Source organism: Lithobates pipiens, unplaced genomic scaffold (assembly GCF_037356315.1).
Source record: "Lithobates pipiens isolate NorthernLeopardFrog02 unplaced genomic scaffold, aLitPip1_a1.2 Scaffold_19, whole genome shotgun sequence".
NCBI classification, from domain to species: domain Eukaryota; kingdom Metazoa; phylum Chordata; class Amphibia; order Anura; family Ranidae; genus Lithobates; species Lithobates pipiens.
Genome location: NW_027507764.1, coordinates 160,441,268 through 160,462,224, shown reverse-complemented (window position 1 = coordinate 160,462,224; position 20,957 = coordinate 160,441,268). Strand labels below are relative to the sequence as shown.

Genomic DNA, 20,957 nt, shown 5'->3' with positions numbered 1-20,957 from the left:
CCAATGTACAGTACCATGCAATATATTTATTTGATTAAAAATTAATATACCTTGTGCAAAACATTAGAGTAATTATATATATACCATTTCGAATTTCCATATACGTAAACAAATTTCAGTGACATTTACATGAAATTTCAGTTCATTTACAGTGGTTAATGTTGCTTTAGTAAAATATAAACTCTCTTGGATCATGAAAAACTGACCAGCATCCTCATAGAGAGCCAGATTTAAAAAAGGTGTGGACCCCATGGATTAAATACCTTTAAGCCCCATAGATTTGGGAGGTGTCCGGGGCGGGGAGCTGGGTCGAGGGAACTGATTCTTGCTCACTTTCTTTCTTTCTTCTTCTTTCCTTTAATTTCCTTTTCCTGTTTTCATTATTAGCTACTATACTGTATCCATAGATGCAAATGGAGAGCTATCTGAGCCCCTTATATCTCAAGATCAATATGGGAGCAAAGTATTAGGATTTCAGGTGCTATCCTAATTCTGGCAATCAGTGCTCCCATATCTTCTCATGCTATTGCGTTAACATTTGACCAACTGTTGCAGTATTGTTTTTCCAAAGTTACTGTCCATGCATTGTTTCTCATAAGAGCAATTATATCTATCTTGCTAATGCCTTGTTCAAGCAGTAGCATATTTCAGTAGACTGACCTTTTGCATTATGTTTATAATGATCTAACACTTGATTTCCTTGCGGGCACATTCAATACTTTATATATGTTCAATACTGTTTGTATGCTAAACACTTTGTTAAACCTTTGAATAAAAATCTTTTGTAAAAGAAAATATTAAATTAAATTGCCATAAAATCATTATAGTTTCCTTTAAAGAATACGTTTTATGCAAACGCATTTATTCATTTCGCTTAGTGCTGACAGGTTAAAGGCTAAGTTCACCTTCAACAAAAAAATTAAATAATGTTCATATTTTTGCAGATAAAAAAAATGTGCATGCATAATTTTTTTTCTATAGGAGCCCACATAGTATTGCACCTATGATAAGTGAATCACGTCAGTCTCCTGTAGGAAGATCGTCTAGCTTTCTGCCTTTACCTCCGTGGTGCTTTCTGCATTAAAAAGCTGGAGGAAGTGTCAGTGGACTATGTGGACGTCCATCAAAGCCCTCACAGTCCATTGAGAGCTACAAGCCGTCTGTTGCAGTGGAGATGGGACTTGTAGTTCATTCATTCACAAATCTCTGTGAATGAATGATGCGGCTGTAAAGCTGTGTAGGTTGTACAACTTATTAGGGTGCACATATTAACTTGTTAGTGCCATTTTAACACTAAACATTTTTACTGAATAAGGCTGCCAATGTTATTACCAAACACAATATTACTGGGATCAAAGCTGAGCCTTCTTTCATATGTAATGAGCAAATATACCATACCTACCCCCATGTACATATACTATATATTGTATATTGTTATTGTAACCTTAATTTTTGGATGCTTTATTCTAGTCTGGCTTTTTCTTTTATGTTGTAGAAAGCCTGACATTTGTAGGGTCTGAGATACTGAACACTCCCACTTACAAAGCAACTTTATTTTAGGTTTCGTAGTACTTTAAAATAGAATGGAAAAAGTCCTTTTTTCTTTTTATTTAGGAGCTTTTTATTACCTTTTAAGAAATGTAGGCCAACACTTATTTGAATATATGCTTCCTTCAACAAGCTGAGTCTGCTACACCAATAAAAAATAACACTTATCGCTTCTACCTCTAAGGTACAAAAATATGATGAAAGTGCAATTACCTTCCACACCTTGGAGATATTCTCCTATACAATTTATAGTTGCAGAATCAAATTGATCTGCAGTGAAGCATTTAAAACTGAGAAAGCCATAACATTTGAAGATATCAAATATTATTGCAAAGCCTTGCCTTGCAAAATAAAATTTGTGTCATACTATAATTATAATTTTATAGTTCAACATAAAAGGAACAAGAAGTTATCAACAATATTAAAAATTAAGTTGATTTCCTCCAACATATGTTCAATGTGTAAGCCATCATGCTGATTAGGCATCCAGGAAAATAGCTAGTATGAGCTGCTAAGTCATTACACTATTTCACAGATCTACTGCAGTGTACTGTAGGCACTATAAAAGCAGCCATTCAGAGAACTGAACCAACATTTAGATTATTGACAATAGTGTTTTATAAACCCCATCATGTTCTTAACATCCTTAAGCCCAGGTTCACACTGAGCTGCAGTAATGAAGAACTCGTACGATTTCACTCCCACATGTCAGTCCTGATTTCGCCTACGATTTCAGAGATATCTGTGCGGATGTCAACGTAAATCGCAGCCCGAAATTGCATAAAGTAGTACAGAAACCACTTTTTGAAATCGGTGTAGCGCCGCAAATGCAGCGTTGCACAGATTAGGATGGTGCGATTGCTGACAATTTCTGCCGATTTGAAATGCGATTTTGAAGGTGCCAGTAAATATGTTTACTGCTCCCGTCTCCTTTGTGACACCCGTCAGCGCTGCAAAAGGGAGGAGGCACATATGGGGGGCAGATCTGAAGGAAAATCACTTGAACCGGGAGGGAGAGAAAGAGACAATGGTTAAAATGCAGGGGTATTCACGGGGGATCGGTTCCAGGAATTGCTCCCCACTCTGCCGGTCTAGTGGACTGCCAAGCTGTATAGGCCTCTCATTGAACATATAGAGCCTTGAACCCGTACAGGATGACTGGTGCTACCCCATTTTCAGCAGCCCTGGCAGCCTGTATATCATAAATGTACCACCAAAAAATATAAAGCTGCGCTAAAACATATAAAGTGCAAAAATGATATTGTGACATATTGAATTCTAATATCAAAATGCTAAACAGTGTGTACTACCAACATTTTTTTTGTGCAAAAAAAATTTAATTGTGCAACTCCAAATTAAAACACATAAAAAGTCCAAGGGGAAGAGAAACGCAAAGAAATAAATTCAGTCAATTGAAGTGACTCTTTAAAACACCCTTCAGATGTATAGCAGGTGCGCCCAGAGAGAGAGTTTTATCCACCACCCCAGGAAGAAGTCATTTTTGACGAAACGACGTAGGGTGAGCAGCGTGACGTCACCGCCATTCCCCGTTGACCAGGAAGGGCGGGCAGTGTAAATAGGAGAGAGCCGGCCGGCTCGTGATTATACACACGCTTGTACTCAGCTGGAAATTTGTGAGTCTGTTATTCTTTTATTACGTTCGTATTAAAATTTTATACGGAATTATGCTATGAGAGCCTTTCTCTTTTTTCTTACCAAATAACTATGGTGGAATGTGAGACGCTCTATGAAGGAGTTATAGGAGTTGGAGACGCCAGCAGAACCTATTGCAGAGACCAGGAGCGGTCGTTTTGTTTTCAAGCTTGTATGATCTCCCTAAAAAGAGATCTTGTCAGCTGGTAAGCCTTACTGAATTTGGTGGTGGATAAAACTCTCTCTCTGGGCGCACCTGCTATACATCTGAAGGGTGTTTTAAAGAGTCACTTCAATGGACTGAATTTATTTCTTTGTGTTTCTCTTCCCCTTGGACTTTTTATGTGTTTTAATTTTGAGTAATTTTTTTGCACCAAAAAAATTTTGGTAGTACACACTGTTTAGCATTTTGATATTAGAATTCAATATGTCACAATATAATTTTTGCACTTTATAAGTTTTAGCGCAGCTTTATATTTTTTGGTTTGTGTATATTGTGGGTATCTCACATTGTGTTGCAGCAAGAATTTATATTTATATTTAGTTTATTGTTAGTATTCATACTATTATTTTTAGAGGTTGCCTCACTGGCTTAGGCCTTCTTTTGAATAATTGAGTAATTTTGTGGACAGCGCTGTTTTCCAAAGATTTTTATAAATGTACCACCACCTGCAGGGAATACATGAGGGAAAATATACAGATTTATTTGCAATTTTCAACAGGAATATGTTTTAATCATGAGTTGTTTTTCATAGAGTTTATCACAACGGTGTAAATCTTAGCTTTGTAGCTAACTTTCCATGTCCTGACCTTTCTAAAATGTTGCCTGCTTTGCCTACAATGTAAATACTGAAAAACAGTTTGCTTCTTGTACTTGTTTTTGATGCTCACATTTGATTGCCCCTGGCATTGTCCACTGGTGACACTCACTGTGTACATTTTTCACCGTTTAGCTACCCTCCAACAGTCCTGTTGCTGAGTATTACTGTCTGGTCCAGTCTGTTAATAACTGGTCCATCTTCTAGCCACAAATTTCCCTTGCAGTATTTTGTCCATTTTGCCTAGATACACGAAATAGGCAGTACACAAGCATAAAGTATCCCAGGGGAGTGGCTTTTAAAAGATTATTCACACTGGTATGATTCACAGAGGTGTATCACTGTACACATATTAACATGCAATATTTTGCAAATTATCATGTATGTTAAGACAAAGTACCACAACACAAATTTTATGGGCTTGCACATTTTTTTTTCAGTGCAGTAAACCACAAATCAGAGAAGGTACAACTCTGGTGTGTTAATTAGGTGCAATAAGGTGCCGCTCAGAGCGAAAGCACTGAACTTTGTTCTATGACCCCTTTCACACTGGGGCGCTTTGCAGGCACTACAGCACTAAAAATAGTGATTGTAAGCACCCTGAAAAAAAAATTGTCTCTCCAATGTGAAAGCTTTCACACTGGACCAGTGCGCTGGCAGGACGCTCAAAGAAGTCCTGCTTGCAGCATCTTTGGAGCGGTGAAGGAGTGGTGTATAGCTCTGCTGTAGCAGTGATTTGCGGTGGTCTCTAACCCTTTCTCGGCCACTAGCCGAGGTTAAAACCGCCCCGCTAGTGGCTGAATAGCACCGCTAAAATGACAGTAAAGTGGCTCTAAAAATACCGCCACTTTACCGCTGACGCCCGGGCACCGGCAGTGTGAAAGGGGTCTATGTGTTACTGTGTGTTAATGCAATACACTGGTATAAATGGACCCTAAAGGTGAAAAGTGGACTAGCAGTGCCTACAAAATCTAAGAACAAGTAAAGCCGCAAAAAATAGAAGTTCTACTGTAACCCAACATGTACATAGAAAAAGTCCATAGGAAGTCCATAAATCAAGTTTATAATGATAAGAGTCCATATTCTAAGGGCTGCCACTACATAGGAATAAAAGGCATATTCCAGCAGAGCTGAAAGAAAAACAAGGGCTTAAGTGCAGGATTAAAAGCAATTCATTGGAACAACTTCCAGATGCTTGAGAAAGGAGCACAGCTGCTGCAACACACGCAGAGCTCATGTTTGGAAATGCGTCCCACTCTGGTGACGTCATCCCTCCAAGCTGCCCGACCACCTGCACACCAAGCCTTTCTTCGGCTCCCTTTATAGTATGACCGTTTTCCATCACAGCTGTGAACAGTGGAGACCCAGTGCCTTGTGGATATTAGGAGCAGAGGAGTCTGACTCTCCACCGATGACATCTCTTGGGATTTTCTTCACACTGTGTGACTGTTTATTACTACATACATTTGAGTTGCCAACTGGATGTTGTTCAAATAAATTGCTCCTTATCCTACACTTAGGGGTGCTTCTCCCCTTGTTTTTCCTTCAGAACCTAAGACAGTCTACACATTTTTATTTCTTTTTTTGATCCTACAGTGGTGTGAAAAAGTGTTTGCCCCCTTCCTCATTTCCTGTTCCTTTGCATGTTTGTCACACTTAAGTGTTTCGGAACATCAAACCAATTTAAACAATAGTCAAGGACAACACAAGTAAACACAAAATGCAATTTGTAAATGAAGGTGTTTATTATTAAAGGTGAAAAAAAATCCAAACCATCATGGCCCTGTGTGAAAAAGTGATTGCCCCCTAAACCTAATAACTGGTTGGGCCACCCTTAGCAGCAACAACTGCAACCAAGCGTTTGCGATAACGTGCAATGAGGCTTTTACAGCGTCCTGGAGGAATTTTGGCCCACTCATCTTTGCAGAATTGTCCTAATTCAGTTACATTAGAGGGTTTTGGAGCATGAACGACCTTTTTAAGGTCATACCACAACATCTCAATAGGATTCAGGTCAGGACTTTGGCTAGGCCACTCCAAAGTCTTCATTTTGTTTTTCTTCAGCCATTCGGTGGTGGACTTGCTGGTGTGTTTAGGATCATTGTCCTGCTGCAGAACCCAAGTTCGTTTCAGCTTGAGTACACAAACAGATGGTCGGACATTCTCCTTCAGGATCTCTTGGTAGACAGCAGAATTCATAGTTCCTTTTATCACGGCAAGTCTTCCAGGTCCTGAAGCAGCAAAATAGCCCCAGACCATCACACTACCACCACCATATTTTACTGTTGGTATAATGTTCTTTTTATGAAATGCAGTGTTCCTTCTACGCCAGATATACTTGGACACACACCTTCCAAAGAGTTCCACTTTTGTCTCATCGGTCCACAGAATGTTGTCCCAAAAGTCTTGGGGATCATCAAGATGTGTTGTGGAGAAATTGAGACGAGCTTTGATGTTCTTTTTGCTCAGCAGTGGTTTTCTCCTTGGAACTCTGCCATGCAGGCCATTTTTGCCCAGTCTTTTCCTGATGGTGGAGGCATGAACGCTGACCTTAACTGAGGCAAGTGAGGCCTGCAGTTCCTTGGACGTTGTTGTGGGGTCTTTTGTGACCTCTTGGATGAGTCGTCGCTGCGCTCTTGGGGTAATTTTGGGTGGCCGGCCACTCCTGGGAAGGTTCACCACTGTTCCATGTCTTCGCCATTTGTGGATAATGGCTCTCACTGTGGTTCGCTGGATTCCCAAAGCTTTGGAAATGGCTTTATAACCCTTTCCAGACTGATAGATCTCAATTACTTTCTTTCTCAATTGTTCCTGAATTTCTTTGGGTCTCGGCATGATGTGTAGCTTTTAAGGATCTTCTGGTGGACCTTACTGTGTCAAGCAGCTCCTATTTAAGTGATGCCTTGATTGTGAACAGGTGTGGCAATAATCAGGCCTGGGTGTGGCTATAGAAATTGAACTCAGGTGTGGACAACCACAGTTATAGTATGTTTTAACAAGGGGGGCAATCACTTTTTCACACAGGGCCATGATGGTTTGGATTTTTTTTCACCTTTAATAATAAACACCTTCATTTACAAATTGCATTTTGTGTTTACTTGTGTTGTCCTTGACTATTGTTTAAATTGGTTTGATGTTCTGAAACACTTAAGTGTGACAAACATGCAAAGGAACAGGAAATGAGGAAGGGGGCAAACACTTTTTCACACCACTGTATATTATAAATTAGAATCATATACAGACAACACAAATAATAATTATATTAATAATAATAATCATCAGCATAATACAATACCATCATCATCATCCTACATTTCAACCTTTACATTATAATTATTTTTCTAGATTAAATTCTAGACCAAGCTGTTTTGAAAACATCTTCCAATATTTCATCAAAGCGCTGTCATCACTGCATGGGCATCACTTCTATCATACAGCACAACAAGATGTCCTTGCAATCTTTTGCTGTCAACGAGAAATATTTGAAAAGTGCTTTGCAATGTCACCTTTAATACTTAACTGTTTAATTTTTTATTTTGCAAAGCCTCTTGGGAAGTAAAATTGAAAGTTGACTAGAAGTACATAGAACTGTGTTTATAGTTTTCCAAGTGGACATTGCTTTGGATTTTTATTTATGCCCATAAAACTGTATGTATGTTGATTTTGGCGCAACAGAACAGCCATAAATATGTTGTTTGTAGTCAAGCTGTTTTGTGGAGAATATTATTTAATTAATAATGAGTAATGAACATTACCATGTTGCTCATTTTAATTAAAGCTCTCCCATAGAATCTATTTTAGCAAGATGCTATTTGTCATTACATATGACACATTTGTGACAAACACTTATGGAGCCCATTGCTTCAATCAATGACCTTATTATGTTTTAGTTTTTATCTAAGTACATCAGGTGTCATGCTAATAATCGGGAATGTAAAGGTAAACCTAGTTTATACTATGTTGTTTGCAAGCAATACAAGGGTACCCACATTTTTTTTCTTTGTAATATATGTTGCTAAGCAAATAAAACATTGCACACCACCTATCAAATGAAGTCTGGCAGCTGCCCTTCTTTGTCCTAGCAATGTGAATTACTTTAGCTATAATAATTTATATTTTATCAGCATACTGATTTGTTACAGATACATGTCAGATTACATAATGATAAGTAAGGAGTGAACACAAAAGAGATACTAGTTTGCTCTACCACCCAGCAGGGAGATCAACATAAACTAAGCTAAAGCTTGGCTATTCTTGGTTATATTACACAGTGAGGGAGATTTACTAAAGCTGTTACACTCAGAATATGGTGAAGTTGTGCATGGTAGCCAATCAGCTTCTAACTTCAGCTTGTTCAATTAACTACTTTGCCGTCCGCATTATAGCCGAAAGACGGCTGCAGCGTGGGCCTTACTTGCCGGGAGGGTGTCCATGGACATCCTCCTGATGGAACTATTCAATAAATGCCCGTTTACGTACTGTACTATGAAATTTCTCCCTTCTTATCATCCCCTTGTGCTGGAGAGCATTCAGCAGGATAATCGGTGGAGCAGGGAATATATATTCCCATATCCAGGCAAAGCTACTAGTACTACCAGGTTTCTTGGTGGAGTTGAAGGAGTGGAATATCGCACCTGGTCCTAATTAAACCTAGCGTGTCTGATCCTTATAACCTGGGATCCAACCTTTCTGGTAAGAGGCTTTGTCATCAATTGTGAAAGAACATATTGCACAAAATCTCGGATATTCACGATTCTGCACTAAAGGCACTTATGGACACAATTTTTGGAAATAATTTTTTGATCACTAAAGTGGACATATTTAAATGCTAATTTGCTTTTATGTCAAATAATATATCATATTATTCGGATTGCGCACTTATTTGTTTACATATGGTTTAAATTGAGTATTTAGATTCTTGAGTAGCAGCACCTACACATTGTACTCATTATATAATTCATTTTTTAGGTAAGTGCAGAAATTAACCTTTATAGATATAAAACTTGTACACTGATTGGTTTCTCTGCAGAGCTGCACCAGTTTTTGCACTCTCCAGTTTTATTTAACTTCCCTGGCAGTATGATTATTTCAGATTTTAGGTGCTGAAAGCGGTACAATTATTTTGCATGGAAATTTGGCATTTTATATTGTAGACCTGTAATTCTTAGGAATAACTCACTTAAATCTGTCCAAACCAGAGTCTAGCAGACATCCTGGGTATGATAAAGTTTGAAAAATGAAATCATAATTTATAATATAATAAATAACTATAAAAAATTATACCAAATAATAATATAATAATAATAAAAATGATTCAATAATGTAATCAAATCAAAAACACTGAAATTTACTCAGTTGCAGAATTGTCACTGTCATTACTTTTCAGTATTTGATGACGGATCTCCCCACAAATCGCTATCGCTCAATTCTGCAAGTGATTTTCATTTATTATCGCTGTTTTCTAGCTGGTCTAAAACCATTTTTGATGTAAAGGGACAGTTTTGGTTGCTATGGACAATCTCCAGTTTCCAGGCATAAAGAACAGTTTTTATATTATAAAACTGCATAAAGGACACTGGACAGAACACTGGGGACAAAGGGGATGTAAAATAATTACATACAGCAATGTAATCTGTAAGATTACATTATACTGTATGTAATGTGTGTGTTTTACTTTTTGAATTTGGCGCCGCTCTCCGTCCCCGTGCGTCACAACACTCGCAGGGAACGGAGATCGGCTCTGTGATACATCGAGCGGAGGGCGAGCCGCTCGTACAGCGGGGGGGGGACATCGCTGGATCCAGGGGACAAGGTAAGTAAACCTCTCCCTGCATTCAGCGATGCGGTCCAGAGTCTGGCTCGGGGTTACCGCTTTTGGTACAAAATCTCCACCCCGAGCCAGACTTGGAAATACCGCCAGGGGGGTTAATAACCCAATGTACTGAGAACCTTCAAAGAGACACCATCATGTACCTTAAAAAAGATTAAATCAGGTAAAAGCAAAGAAAAATCGAAATTCTTACTTTCCTTCTAAATTCTAAATTCTTACTTTTCTTGCTTTTTTAGTTTTTTCCATTTCATAATTCATTTTTATTCTACCCACAATGTGCCTTTAACCCGTTTTCTGCTACCAGCATGTAAACTGACTCCAGGTAGATATAGTAACCAGGGGTCTGTTTACATTTTTACTTCCGACTACCAGATATCTAGTAAGACCGATTGGGGTGTCTATAAAGCTGCCTAATCAGTTCTACATGTACAGTAATGGCCCTATTCAAGTCTAGGGGGACACAATGCATGGGTATGGAATTGTCAGATTGGGCTGCCAGAGAGGTAAATATGCAGCTGAGTTGAGGGCTAGTGAAAATAAAGCTCAAGAGGGCGTGATGTTTGTTAAGCTATCCTTTAAATCTGGAATGATGCCAGACAGAAACCTTTTAATTATCAAGATGTTCAAACAGAAGACAATCAATGCTGTTCTGAAATAAGGATCTTTGAAATCAATTAAAATGAAACCAAGGCTGCTTTGGTACACTGGGCCATGCATGCACAGTATAGTGTACAGTCTTAGCATAATTCTGTGCTGGAACAAAGTAACTCCCATGTGCATGCATAGGAGTAATTTCACCCAAGCTTGGTCAATGAAGAGGCTTAAAGAGATATTAAAGTCTATATTAAAGTCTAATATTTATTTCTTATTAAAACATAAGATGGTATACTTACCTGTCCTGTACAATGACATTGCACAAAGCTGTACCCTACTTCCTCTTTGGCGGTCTTCCGCAGACACTGTCCTCTGCCTCCTTCTGAGTGTTCCTACGGAACTGTGCTTAAGCCTGGCTGTGTGTGTCCATAGACGCACACAGCACCAGCAAGCCACACCCCGACTCCTTTTTCACAGGTGTTTGACTGACAGCAGCAGGAGCCTATGTCTGCTGCTACCAATGAAGAGGATTGGAGGCTACTCTGTGCAATATCATTACAGAGCAGGTAAGTATAAAATCGTTTTATTTTATGAAAATTAAGCTGTTAATATCATCACTTTATTAAAATCTCCTCCAATACATAGAGAAAAAAAACAAATAACCGAGTACCTCTAGTCACCATATATGACCCAGCACTAGAAGGGATCAAAAAGATAATCAAAGATTTACAACCCATTATAACAGAGGATGAAACTCTGAAATAAATATTCCAACAACCCCCATTATTGGCTTTCAGACAACCACCCAACCTCAGACATAAACTAATTAGGAGAAAACTTCACTCTGATTAGGAAGTCACAAATAATGGTCGCAAACCCCGCAATAAAAAATGCTGCAAACTCTGCAACCAGATCAATCTATCGAAAAGTGTCACACACACACAAATGGGACCTTCAATATCATGGGATCTTACAACTGTACCTCCAGTAATGGGGTGTACCTCATCCAATGCAAAAGGTGCAGCAAAGGATCTTATGTTGGTGAAACAGGACAGAAGTTACAAGTGAGGATGAATTTGCACAGTCATACCATCAAGGAACATAAAGAAGAAGTTTATGCACACCTGTGCGACATCACTTCTCACCACCGGACCACACTATAGAAGACCTCAATGTTTTAGTTCTTAAAGCAGAGTTCCACCCAAAAGTGGAACTTCCACTTTAAGCACTCCCTGCCCCCTGACATGCCACAATTGGCAGGTCATTTTTTTGGGGGGGGGTGTGTACCTTCTTTTTAGTGGCTCCTTCTTCTTCTTGGCCATCTAGGTGACCCCTCCTCTTGCCCTAGGCAGCACCTCCCTGCCAGCGGTCTTTTGGGACACATCACAGGTTCCAGAAGATTGCCTGGCCAATCGCAAAGCGCAGCATGACTCGCGCATGGGCAGTGCGTGCCCAGCCGTGAACCGTAAGCTGTCACGGCTAGGTGCACACAGTTGCTATGATGGCCCAGCGGAGAGGAGTGGGGCTTTGTGCACCTGCATCGCTGGACCTTGGGACAGGTAGGTGTCTGTTTATTAAAAGTCAGCAGCTACACTTTTTGGAGCTGCTGACTTATAAGAAGCTAAAAAAACAGGTGGAACTTCGCTTTAAATGGAATTTCAGAGCTATTCAGGAAAGGAAAACATTTGAACTAAGAATGATACTTCTTTTTGACACAAAAAATAATGGCTTAAATTTAGAGATTGGTTTCCTTACCCATTATACTACAGTTTTACGACCCCCTCTGTGACTATCACCCCCCCCCCCACCCACCTCCAGTCTGTAGTTCTCTCCCTCTCTTATCTCACTAGCTCTGCTGCTAGCTTTATTACCATTGCCATATACTTTGATTTGTATGTGTTTGTTTTTCTTTTTTTTTCCTTTCTCACAGAGATTGTGTTTTTGTTTTAACATTTTAACATCCTGCTAAAACTTTTGTGAATCAGTCCTGCTTGGACCTTGAAGGGGACATACCCCGAAAGCTTTTCCTGAAAAACTGTATGTTAGGGCAAATAAAAAAAGTATCAGGGACAGTACTCAATTTTCTCTGTCACAATTTCACTAATATGGCTACAAACACCTCAAATATCACTTAACCTCCCTGATGGTATTCCTGAGTGTGGCTCGGGGTGGATTTTCAGTACCAAAAGCGGTAACCCCGAGCCACACTCGGGATCGCATCACAGGATCCAGGTACAGCTTACTTACCTTGTTCCCAGGATCCTGCGATGTCCTCCCCACTCTGTGTGTGGGCTGTGTCTTCTGCCGGATCTATTACAGTGCCGAACTCCATTCCCTGCGAGCGTTGCAATACACGGGGACAGAGAAGGGCGCCAAATTCAAAAAGTAAAAAACACAATACACATACAGTACACTGTAATATTACAGATTACATTACTGTATCAATTTATTTCATCTCCCTTTTGTCTCTAGTGGTTTGTCCAATACCCTGCATGCAATTTTATATTATATATATATACTGTTCTTTCTGCCTGGAAACTGGAGACTGTCCATGGCAACCAAAAAGTGTCCCTTTATGTCAAAAGTGGTTTTAGACCAGCTAGAAAACAGCGATAATAAATTAGAATCACTTGCAGGATTGAACGATAGTGATTCGTGGGGAAATCAGTCATCAAACACTAAAAGTAATGACAGAGACAATTCTGCAACTGAGCAAATGTCAGTGTTTTTGATTTGATTACATTATTGAATAATTTTTATTATTATTATATTATTATTTTTTATAATTATTTATAGTTATTTATTATATTATAATTTATGATTTTGTGTTTCAAACTTTATAATACCTGGGATATCTACTAGACTCTTGTTTGGACAGATTTAAGTGAGTTATTCCTAAGAATTACAGGCCTAAAATATAAAATGCCATATTTCCATGCAAAATAACTGTATAGATTTCAGCATCAAAAATCTGACATAATCATACCGCCAGGGAGGTTAAACATCTTGATTGGCCAGGCTTCGGAAACCAAGAAGAGAGCAACCTTACTAACTATGTAAGAGCAACGCTGCAGCCAGGACAGCCCTGGATTGGTGAGAAGAGTCAGATAAGTGTTAGGAATGGGGGAGGGGGTAGAACAGACAGTGGGTTGTTGTTTGCCTCAATGCAGAAAATGCATCAGAGTGGTTTTCAGTCAAATCCAGTAAGGAGGGAGCAGAGGGTATGTCCAAGCCATGATGTGATGTGAATGACCAAAGAGAGCCTGGCTTGGGAGGGGGCCACCACAGGAGACGGGTTCTTCTTATAGTGGCACACACAGAAGGGGAGGAGAGTGCCACCGGGGGGCCGAAAAGAATGTCTTTAAGGCTGCTCTGTGCAATACCATTGCACAGAGCAGATAAGTATACCATGCGTGGTATTTTAGAAAAAAAAAATAAACTTTGCAATCACTTTAGGTAAATAAGGTTTGAGCTTAGAACCACTTTAAGACTTTCTGGTCTTGGAAGAAGAGCAGGAGAAGATGGAAGTGCTTGGAAAGGAGGAGAGAGCGGATACCACAGCACTCAAGTATATTGCTTTGCTAGGAAATAGACATGTGCAATTAGTTTCATTACTAATAATATTTCAAACAAATTCTTCAACTTTGTTAAGTTGTGTTAACCTTCAAAATCTATATTTCTGATTTATTAATCAGAAGATATGATATGGGTTGAAAAGAGAATTCTTATTGACAAAGGAAAGGAAGGTTTAACATAACACCATTTATTAGAGTACGTTACAGGTTTATCTAATACACAGAAAATATCTATAGTCTAAGTGAGGGAGTAAAATATTAGTTTAAAATACAACAAGAGTACAATACATTCATTACAATACAAAACAGGACATATGACAATTCGGTATACCTTGTAAGTGCTGGGAGATGATCTGATAATTTACCTACTCTCTGGTCAGTCTCATCTGCCATTATCCTAGGTTTGGGGTCCCCTTAAGAAGGGCCATTTCTCATTGACTTGCCTAGGACCACCCTGATTGGTTAGCCCTCTCCTCCCCTCAATAGCACCTCCTCTTTTGGGTTTAATTGGTTAGTGATAATTAGTCTGAAGCCCACTTAATTAAAGAGGAAGTTTGCTCTTGAATAGGACACTTAACTAGGCATAGTCCCAGCCGGGGTAAATTGTCCATTCCTGAACAGATCAAAGAAATATTTTAAGCATATCAACCACCCTTTGAAATGGATAAATGGTTGATTAGCACGGAAGAATACACAAGCCTTTATCTAGCAAATGAATTCGGCTCCGTACCGACTACACACCCAAATGGTATCTGTTCGTGGGTTTTGATTATTACATTAGGTAAACAGCAGGACATCTCCCTCACACCCACACTTAGCATACCTGTGAGACAAAGGTATTGTTAATTGAATTATATACGCTGACCAGACGTCTGTTCCTGTAAATCAAATCATCTGGGCAGGTTAAGCTAAAATTATTATAAACCTTCTTTATTTCTTATCCTAATATATACATCTATCATACAAATATTCCCAGTTGCTAATGGAGATTACTCATAAACTCCTCATAAGGCAACAGATGACCCATTGTGGCAAGTTGAGTCCAATGAAACGACGCCACACTTAAGTGAGTAATTGTTTATGTCTAATCTCCATTAGTGAGTTCAGTTTCTCCCTCTGCCATCTTAGAAGTCGGCCGAGATATATCACCATACCCGTCATAAATAACAGTACCCCACACTGCAATATGAGAAGACCTTTTATTCCCATTTCCACCCAGGTCCTGGTGGTGACCAAACTGAAATCCCCATCATGTAAAAGTTCATTCAACCTTTTCCCTGTTTTCTCCATATCATTACTAATTTGAATTATATGGGTATCCTTCCTTGCGAGCAGATTGTGAAGGTTTACTGACAGAGTATCAATTTTTATATCAAAATGGGGTAGATAGGTTATAGGATCTGGGACATCAGGGGGACTCTCAATGATATAGTCTTCTGTTAACACTGGTATGGGGGTTACTACAGTTTGCCCAATAATAGTGTACTCGTGTGGAATGAAGCAAAAATTTGGATAGGGTATGGGACACGACTGACCCCCATAGAGAAATGTCTGGTGATTGGTAACGACACAGTACAGTCCATCCATGTGGTAGGTGACCTTTGTGCTAGATGTTCTCCATTTTGACAGCTTCGCTGGACTTTCCAGTTGGGGGTCCCTCGCTACTTTGGCGGTGGGATCCGGGTCATTGCTTAGACCACAGACTGGAGTGTCAATTTCAAACACATCACAACGGCATAAGTACCTATTGTCTTTGACAGTGCAGCAGGCAGTGTGTGGTGCTTTCCATCGCCCTTGGGTATCCTTTTTCAACAAATCATACAGTGGTGCAGATTTTTGTGCAAATTCAGGGATGAAAGCCCGTGAATAATTTACCAATCCTAAAAAAGATCTCAGAGTCGGGATGCTCACTGGCAGCGGTAATTGTAGAATGGCTTTTACCTTTTCAGTTGCTATCTTACGTCCGTTTGCTGTCACTGTAATCCCAAGAAAAGACACAGATTCCTTCAACAATTGTGCCTTAATGGGATTACACTTCAGTCCCGCCTTTCCTAGGATCTGCAGAAGTTCCTCCAATAGCCGCAAATGCTCTTCTTTGTCGCATGTGGCTAGCAACAAATCGTCCACGTACTGGAAAAGATTCTTTGGAGAAGAAAAATCAATTAAAATATCTCTCATGGTTGCATGAAATAACGTAGGAGAGTTATGAAATCCTTGAGGGACAGAATTGAAAGTATACTGTTTTCCCAGAAATGTAAATGCAAATTTGTATTGACATTCTTCTGACAGCGGTAATGACCAAAAACCGTTTGATATGTCCAGCACTGTGAAATATTTGTGTTTGGGATTTAACATGCTCAAAACATCCGGGACAGATGCAATGGTGGGGGCGCAATTGTTTGTAATACTGTTCAATTTGCGGTAATCGATTGTTAATCTCCACGAATTGTCAGTACTTTTGCGAATCGGCCATATTGGCGCATTTGTTGTTGATACACATGGTCTGATGACCTTTTGGTCCAGCAGTGACTCTATGGTTTCCTGTAAGTAGCTGATAGCTTCCTTTGGAAAGGGGTATTGTTTCTGCGGAACTGGGTCTGGCCCACTGATGTGTATTACCGTATTTACCTTTCCACAGTCATGTTTGTGTTTTGCAAAGGATCCCTGATGTCTTTCTATCACAGGCTGCAGCAGCTGATGTTCTGGGTGATCTGTAATGATCTCCAGTATGTCATATTTTAAATCATTGCGTTTGATGGCTGCAATTGTGTGAGAATCAGGTATCACAATGGTGCTATTCTGATCAGTTGGAACCCCTTGCAGTAGTAACAGGTTGGTCAGATCCAACATACATCCATTGGGAATTAAGAAGTCTGAACCCAGCAGGCTGGTTTCATTTGGCAAACACATTAATGCTAATGGCTGTTTTAGGGTTAACTCACCAATTTGGATTGTTAGGGGCTTGGACAAGGCAGACTCAACATTATGTCCAGCAAAGCTCTGGAGATTCAGTGGCTTTCCTGAAGATAGTGTTGAGTTTAAGGGATCTTTGTCATGCATAATTGATATCGCCGCCCCTGTGTCGATTAACATGGTACATTGACGGCCCCTAATCAACGCTGACACTACAGGGCGCCCACACCTATCCAGAGAAATAGGTGCTAAGATTTTGGGGCCTTGTAGTTGTCACCATTGATGACGGTTAGCCTCTGTCTGGGAAGCTACCTGTACTTCCTTTCCAGGGCCTACTTGAAAGGCCTGTAATTGTTGTCGCAACTCTGCATAAGTAGGAGCTCTTTCTGTGTCACTGACATGCTTGCCCTGTGATAGGTGGCTATGAGAGTTTTCTCTTCCTCTGCCTCTATAACCTGATTTCCCCCTATATCCCCTCCCCCTCCCTTGTAAACTTTTGTCCCAGTTAGGGTTGTATGGAGGATTGGCTTCTCCTGGGGCATGGGGGCCTTCTACGGTGGTAGTCCTGCATTGTACTGCAGCCACCTTCCTAAACAGCTGTTTCTCTTCTCTTTCCTTAAGCCTGTGCTGTTTATAGGCTTGGATGGCATGGAATGATCTATGTATTAATCCAATCACCTCCTCATAGCTATGTTTTCTAGGATCTATCAAATGCTCACATTTTATTCGAATAGCGGGATGGGCATTGTGTATCAGTAGGTTCTTATATTCCATGTCCTCTCTAGTGGTTTTACCATTGTTAGTGTTATATGCTGCCCACAATCTATTGGCATAAACTAAAGGGTTTTCCTCATTACTTTGTTTGATTTGATAGGCCACCATCAAACCTATAGCTGAGGGGTTTATGACTTTTTGCAATTTGGCCACGGTTACTTTGTAGCTCCCTTTGCCTTCCTTAATTTGATCTGGGAGTGCATTCCAGGTGTGGGCGTCAAGGGTTAATTGTAACACCTTAACTTGGTCACTAGGATTTCGCACACCTAAGAGCTCACACCTCTGTTGTACATTGGTTGCATGTGAAGTAATGTGTTCCTTCGTTTTAATTTTGCCAATGAAATCCGCTACACTCATAAGGGTTTTTACAGGTTGAATTGGATATACATTGGAAATCACCTCATTTCCTTCACTATCAAAGCCCAAAAATGTTTGATTTCCTTCAGTAGAGGAGGAAATCTGGGTCCTACCCATGATGGGGAACTTGTCATGCTCCTCATTTGTAGATAGCTGGTCCCCGTTGTCTGGTGGGTCTATGACAATGGTGCATTCTCGATTTTCCTGTGGCTCTGCGATTTCTCCCATCGCCACAGGAAATGTGGAATCGGAACCCATATCTTCCTCTCCCCAATACTCTTCATATTCCTCTGTGTCCCTAATTTCATAGGCACAAGTAGGTGCCGTAGCATTACCTTGTTCGCATCTGTTGGCCACAGCCGCCTGTCCTTTAAGGATAGAAATTGTTTGTAGCAACTGTGACTCGTTTTGCGTGCAGTGTGTGTGATCTATAAATGTTCCTTTCTTAGCTTCATGTAACTGATTTTGGACTACTTTGTATGCAGTAGTTATGTGGTCCAGCTCAGTCTCAACTTTAGTTAGCATGCTTTTATATTGTACCACTTCTTTCTGGGCCAAATTTACACTTTTAACATTTTCCTCCTGTGAGGCATTAACTAATTGATTAAGGGTAGTTAATGTTTGTACCTGGTTCTGTAAAGCTGTATTCTCTTTTTCCTTCTCAGAAATTGTAATATTTTTATTATAGACTATATCTTCTAATTTCTGCATTTTAGTATTCATAGCCATGCAAGCTGCATACATGCCTGCTAAGGCTAGACTTTTATGCTGATTTTTTTTGGTTGTTTTAGCTTGTTTCTCAAATAACTCCTGGACATAAGTCCAAGGAGATGCTTTTAACTTGGCATCACAGGCAAATTCATTGTTCTTATGTTTACGAGTATACGTTGCTACAAAACTTTCTAGACCGGACATGGCAGCCATTACCAATCGATACAATGCAAAATTTGTAAGCTAAATTATGTTAACTTCCCCTGTACTATACAGCCACTTTGAGATTACCGTATAGAAGGAGGGAAGGAAAACACCTTAAAAATAATAAAAAATAAAAAAAAACATAAACAGACTCAAATAAAAATGCAGAAAATACAGTAAAAATAAAACAATATTTCAGCTCACAATAAAACCCTCTTTTATATTAGTGGGGGAACACTAATTATGCTCACCATAACATTGAGCCTTCAATACAACAATTGACCCAGGGGACAATAGAACCAAGAGCTTTGAGAATGTGTACTGTAAGCCCCCATGGATCTATATGCTGACAATAGTAAGGTAAACGCAGCCGTGTTTACACTAGTATTTGTAACTCAATTCAGTAATACAAAAAAAAAAAACCAACAACAAAAACTTTTGGAAGGTCTATTATACTATGCTCAGTGCACCTTATTTCACACTAATACACTACTAATAATCTTTCTCAAAGATTATCTTCAGTATTCAGCAACAATACTTCCACAGCTCTGTACTTTAACTGACAACAATGAGAATATTACTGATTGTAAAATTCCACTGTAAAAACAAACAAACTACTTTCTTAAAGCTATGTTATGCATTTAGTGGATAGACCATTTAAATTAAAACAAACATTTGTTGAACCTTTTCAACAAAACCAAGACCACACTCAATTGGCGTCTTTTCAATAAAATAAATGTACTCACCATGCAGGACTCTCAAGCAATTGTTAGAGACAGCAATGAAGCTTGGTGAGCACCAAAGAATGCAATAATAAAAAAAATTAATAACACTTTTCCCGCAAAGTTACTTCCTCCCCCTTACATCGACCGGTATATAAGGGTACATCCAAAGAACTTTTTCAATTATAATTTTGGGATATTAATGAAAAAAAAAAAAAAAATTAATAATAAAAAAAAAAAAAATAAAAAAAAAAATCCAAAACATAAAAAAAACAATAATAATAACTTGTGGTGTATATTATCTCCTTAGAGTTAATCTAATACTCACTTAATAATAAAAACATATAATAAAAAAAAAACATTTACCTATATTTTTCCCTCTATAGATTGGATAAGCTGACTCAGCTTAAATTCCCCCTAATAACCTTTTTATCTAGATAGCTTGAATAAGCGGACTCAGCTTAAATTCCCTTAATAAGCTTAATCTCTAATAAACAAATTGTGGTATTATATTAAATACTTTCAGTCCTGTACTCAACTTCGTGGTCGCCACTGTTAACCTTCAAAATCTATATTTCTGATTTATTAATCAGAAGATATGATATGGGTTGAAAAGAGAATTCTTATTGACAAAGGAAAGGAAGGTTTAACATAACACCATTTATTAGAGTACGTTACAGGTTTATCTAATACACAGAAAATATCTATAGTCTAAGTGAGGGAGTAAAATATTAGTTTAAAATACAACAAGAGTACAATACATTCATTACAATACAAAACAGGACATATGACAATTCGGTATACCTTGTAAGTGCTGGGAGATGATCTGATAATTTACCTACTCTCTGGTCAGTCTCATCTGCCATTATCCTAGGTTTGGGGTCCCCTTAAGAAGGGCCATTTCTCATTGACTTGCCTAGGATCACCCTGATTGGTTAGCCCTCTCCTCCCCTCAATAGCACCTCCTCTTTTGGGTTTAATTGGTTAGTGATAATTAGTCTGAAGCCCACTTAATTAAAGAGGAAGTTTGCTCTTGAATAGGACACTTAACTAGGCATAGTCCCAGACGGGGTAAATTGTCCATTCCTGAACAGATCAAAGAAATATTTTAAGCATATCAACCACCCTTTGAAATGGATAAATGGTTGATTAGCACGGAAGAATACACAAGCCTTTATCTAGCAAATGAATTCGGCTCCGTACCGACTACACACCCAAATGGTATCTGTTCGTGGGTTTTGATTATTACATTAGGTAA

The 20,957-nt window shown here is 39.1% G+C and overlaps 1 protein-coding gene across 8 annotated transcripts in view; it reads right to left on the bottom strand.

The window, feature by feature from the left end:
- The window catches only part of LRRC3B (leucine rich repeat containing 3B), a 299,515-nt gene that overhangs the window by 130,834 nt on the left and 147,724 nt on the right, over positions 1 to 20,957 (bottom strand). For 3 of the 8 annotated variants that reach the window (XR_013277552.1, XR_013277550.1, XR_013277551.1), the window contains exon 1: positions 14,350 to 17,111. The exons of the other annotated variants lie outside the window; for them this stretch is intronic. The gene's annotated coding sequence lies outside the window, so the exon portion shown is untranslated. Of the gene's footprint in view, positions 1 to 14,349; positions 17,112 to 20,957 lie in introns of those variants that run through there. 8 annotated transcript variants of the gene reach the window in all.